Source organism: Elephantulus edwardii, unplaced genomic scaffold (assembly GCF_000299155.1).
Source record: "Elephantulus edwardii isolate Elephantulus edwardi_28Jun2011 unplaced genomic scaffold, EleEdw1.0 scaffold00025, whole genome shotgun sequence".
NCBI lineage: Eukaryota > Metazoa > Chordata > Mammalia > Macroscelidea > Macroscelididae > Elephantulus > Elephantulus edwardii.
In genome coordinates this window covers 7,614,178-7,619,629 of record NW_006399775.1, presented here as the reverse complement: position 1 = coordinate 7,619,629, position 5,452 = coordinate 7,614,178, and the positions used below count along the sequence as shown (strand labels likewise).

The following is a 5,452-nucleotide window of genomic DNA, read 5'->3' as shown; positions in this document are numbered from 1 at the left end:
TTTATGAATATAAATTATTAACATTGGCCTATTGATACATAGTAGCTAATTTTCAAGAAAGCGTCTGTAAACACCATCAAGTTATATTAAATATTCATATAATCATTGTGCTAATTAATCCATAAACCAATTATAATTAAAATGAAAGTATCTAGTCTTATGATTACCAAATAAAATAAAACTGTAAAAGAAAGATTTCACTTCCATTTTTATAACACGGCAAAAATAAAACAGCCATACCTCTATTAATCCAAGTTGCAAAAATTTAAATGAAATATCCTTATTGAATTAACATTTATTGACAAAGAAGAATTATTTTTATATTATTTTATTACAAAAATGAAACATGTTAAAATAGTATTATATCTCTGTATATATTCACTGATTCACTGACATAGATATTATTTTTGAGGATTTTGTATATATATTTATATATTTAAATATATAAATATATATCTCTCTATACACACACACACACACACACACACACACATACATATAGAGAGAGCCATAGTTGTTTGTTGTTTTGTGCCATCATGTCATAACTGACTTACATCAAACCATACAGTTAACTCACAGCAGACCATTCAGGCTTTTAGAGGCAATAAAACAAATAGAAGAAGATTGCCTCTCTTACTTCTACAAAGCTCTGGTGGATTTTAACCACATATTGCATTGGGAAAGTGTGCTGTCAGAGACCTTTCCAACGTACTCAAGAGCAATAATGTCAGTCTGGAGACTAAGGTGTGCCTGATAAAGGCCATGGTCTTTGCAATTACTTGCTATACATCAGAGAGCTGGACGATGACTAAGGACGATAGAAGGAGAATTGATGCCTTTGAGCTGTGGTGCTGGAGAAGACTAATGAACTGGACTGCTAGGAGAACAAACATGTTTGTCCTGGAGAGGGTGAAGCCAGGCTCCTACTTGAAAGCAAGCATTCTGAAGCTTCATCTGACATACTTTGGATATGTTACCCGGTGAGGTCATTTCTTGGATAGTGACGTCAGGCTTGGGAGGGTTGTGGGACAGCGCAGGAGAGGAAGACCCTCGATGGGATGGATTGATTCAGTGACTGGGGTAATTGGGGTAGGTGTGTCAGATACAGTAAGATTGGTACCAGATAGAGGAGGGTTTAGGTCTGTTGTCCATAGGGTCAGTGTGAGTTGCAGGCAACTAGAAGGCACATAACGACAAACACCTCCACCTTTAGTTTGGCAATTCAACCCTTTATATTTAAGCCACCAGATCTAATAAAAATCTCTATGCTTTGAAGATGTCATGGCCTTGCATACTGAATGTGATGTCTTACACTATTCGCTACTTTCCGGTGGCGGAGTCTGGAGACGATGCACAGACATGGCACCTCGTAAGGGAAATGAAAAGAAGGAACAGGTCATCAGCCTAGGACCTCAGGTGGCTGAAGGAGAGGTGTCCACCACATTTTTACATCCTTCAATGACACTTTCATTCATGTCACTGATCTCTATGGCAAGGAAACCATCGACTGTGTGACGGGTGGTATGAAGGTGATGGCTCACCAAGGTGAATCCTCACCACATGCTGCCATGTTGGTCGCTCAGGATATGGCACAGAGGTGAAAGGAGCTGGGCATCACTGTTTTACACATTAAATTTCACGCTACAGCAGGAAATCTAGCTCAGACCCCTGGACCTGGGGCCCAATCTGCCCTCAGAGCCCTTGTCCATTCAGGAAAGAAGATTGGATGGACAGCACCTGCAGGAAGGGTGGTCGCTATGGTCGCCTCTGTGAACAGGACTCATCAAATTACTGTTTTCTGTTACTAAATTCCTTCGTATACACACACACATGCATAAAAAAAGGATACTAAAGAGAAAAGACTACTGCCTTCAATGTGGATTACATTTTGATACCAAGAAAATAAAAATCCTCACCTGTGGGTCAATAGGTAGCACCATGATAGAGAACAGTTTGGTATTATCAATGATTTCAACTTGGTTTAATAATCAACACCCTTGGTACCAGCAGTCAAGAAATCAAAAGACATATTGCATTGGGAAAATATGTTGTCATGGAATGCTCCAAAATGCTAAAGAGCAGTGATGTCATTGTATACAGTATACAGACCAAAGTAGACTTGACCCAAGCCATTGCTCTTTTAATTTCTTAGCATGTATCTGAAAATACGGCAGTGAAAAAAGATGGCAGAATCAAAACCAGTGGCTTTGACTTGTGATGATGAAGAAGACTACAAAATAATTGTTGAACTTTCAAAAGAATAAACTATATCTTGGATAAAGTGAAATTAGAGTTATTCCTTAGAGACAAGGATGGTTAAACTTCATTCCACAGTCTTGGGACATATTGTTAGGAGAGGCCAGTTCTTGAGGGACAGAGAACATGCTGGGAAATGGAGAAAGTCAGCAAAAGGGAGGAAGACTCTCAACAAATGGAGTGCCACCATGATTGTAACAATGAACTTAAGTTTATCAGATGATGAGGATGGCAAAGGATAGAGCAAGGCTCTGATCTATTGTTAATAGTGTCAATATGAGTCACTGTCCACTCTGAAAAATCAGAAGAAAAACAGGAAGTAAATTATGGACAATAAATCAGTGACGCTTACATGAAATGTTAAGTATCTGCAAAGTAAAAAACAATTGAGCCAAGACCTACTAAAAGTACAGGTGTCAGAACTACTAGAAAGTTTCCTGCCTTCCACTGATAAGAGGAACATCTCAAAAGACTGAATTTTTGAGGCCTGAGATCTTTGAATTCCTGCCTTTCTCCACTGCAGAAGTTTGTCACAGTTTAGAATATTAGATGAAGGGGAATATGACACAATCTCACCTCTCTCAACTTGATTTGAATAAGGCTATATGTTGTTAGGTGTCATCAAGTCAACTATGACTTATAGCCACCTTATGAACATCAGGAAAAAACCTTGACTTTTCTTATGCCATCCTTATTATCTACACCTGATAAAGCTCATGTTGCAGTCATGTAGTGTTCCTTCTTATTGAAGATCTATCTCTTCTCTTAACACTGTACTTATACAGCATGATGTCTTTTTCCAAGCTCTGGAGCTTCTTGAAAATGTGCCAAAATATGTGAGATGAAGTTTCACTGTCATTGGTTCTAAGGAGAACTCTAGTTTCACTTCTTTCAAGATATATCTGTTAGTTCCTTTGACAACCAATGGGATATTCAATATTCTTCCTCAACACCACAATTCAAAGTCAGCAATTCTTAACTGATCTTCCTTAATCACCATCCAACTTTCCGATGCATATGAAGCAATGGAAAATACCATCGTTTGAGTAAGGTGCACGTATTGAGGTGCACTCTAATCTTTAAACTCATGTGTTTGCTCTTACCATTTTAAATAAATTAAACTCTAATTATTATTTTCATGAAATGTGCAAAAACTTGAAGTTAGAAAATAAAAAAAGAAAAACTCTTTGAGCCTCCAGGTGCAATACTGAAGGCTTCTATGAGTGAAATATTACATTATGCATGAAGCATCCAAGAAAAGGTGGAAGGAATACACCAAGTCACTGGTTCAATTCATCACCTTTTTAAGGAAGTAGTATCTGATCAAAGACAAATGATACCGAAGGAAGAAATGTCCAAAATACACTGGCAAATACTTGGAATATCAACTGAGGTGTTTCAGCAAATAGTATTGGACATGCTCACCTACACAAACAAATTTGTAAGACCAGTGGAAGATACTCATATTTATTTACATCAGAGTGAAAAAAAATACCACAAGTGGGAATATTATGAAACGTTAACATTAATACCACATGAAAGTAAAGTCCTGTGAGGATTTAAAAAAATAATTCTGCAACAGTACACCAACAGAAATCTTCCAGAAATTCAAGTTGGTGTCAATAGAAGCTGTGAAACAGGAGTCATAATTAGTAATGAGAGATTCAGATAGATCTTGTGTGACAGCAGAGAATTCCAGAAGATGTTTACTTATGTTTGGTTGACTATGCAAAGGCATTTGACCCTGTGAGTCATAATTTTAGATAACATTATCAATAATTGGAATTTCTTGGGAAATCTCTATATAAACTAAAAAGTACTTATTCAAAAATAGCCATGAATACTGTATTTAAAATCAGAAAATATTTATACAAGGGTTGTATTCTTTCTGAATACATATTCAATCTGTATGCTAAGCATATACTTTAAGAAGCCAGACTGTATGAAGAAGAATATGGCATCTGGTCTAGAGGATGACCTTGCACAGACGACACAGCCTTGTTTGTATAAAGAGGACTCGAAATATTTACTGAAAGCCAAAAACTAAAACCTTCAATAGAACCTTCAATATAACATAATATCGATAATTTTTAAAAATCTGAATGTCCAGACTAATAAGCAACATCATGCTAGATGTAGAAAAAGTCAGAGTGGCTGACGATTTTATTTTACTTGGATCCACAATCAGCATCCATAGTAGCAGTAGTTAAGAAATCAAAAGACATGCTACACCGGACAAATTTGTTTTCAAGGACATCTTTTTGTGTGTGTGTACCGTCAAATCAGATCTGACTGGTACAGGAGATTGTCCCTCCTTCCCCGGCAGAGCATCTGGTGGATTCGAACCGTGTACCTCTGGGATTGTAGTTGCAGCTCCTTGCCACTGGGCCACCAGAGCTCCCCCTCAAGGACATCTTTTATAGTGCATAAGGCTATGAATTATGAAATTATGGTTCCAGGTTTTAAATTGTGATTCTTGAGACTATTGACTTTACTAATTTTCACTGAATATCCCTTAATTATCAGATAGTTAAGATCATCCTATCAAAGCCTATTAGAAGTCGAGCTTTGGGTACTCAGATGAGATAAGTCACAGAAGTCCTTTGTAAATTGTTGTAGGTGACTTCTAATGCCCTACAAATTAGAGTGACCCTATAAGCCAGAGTTAAACTTTGACCTATCCTGTGCCATCTTCATATCTGTCAGGCTCCAATATATAGTTGCAATCACAGTGCCCATTTCGTTAAGGATCTTCCTCTCTTCCTCCAACACTCTTGTTCAACATTATGCTGTTTACTCTGATGAAAACATATCCAAAGAATGTGAAGTTTCAACATCTTTGTCTCTAAGGAATACCTTGGTTGCCTTTTGTCCAAGACACATTTGTTTGCTCCTTTCATAGTTCAGGGAAAATTCAATACTCTGTGCCAACATAACAATTTAAATGCATCAATTCTTCTTTGATCATCCTTATTCATTGTGGAACTTTTAAAATTCATGCATTGTTGTTATGTGCCATAGGGTCACCTGTGATTCACAGCGACCCTATGCACAACAGCTCTAAAGCTTGACCTGTCCTGAGCCAGTCTCACTGACTCTGACACACCTACCCCTTTACCCTGTTACAGTATCAGTCCAGGGTCTTCCTCTCCTTTGTTCCTCCACCCTTCTGAGCATGATGTGTTTTTTTTTCAAG

General features: G+C 37.5%; 1 pseudogene; it reads left to right on the top strand.

Moving 5' to 3' along the window:
- The first annotated feature begins 1,359 nt into the window (after positions 1–1,359).
- The window catches only part of LOC102851479, a 6,601-nt pseudogene continuing 2,508 nt past the window's right edge, over positions 1,360–5,452 (top strand).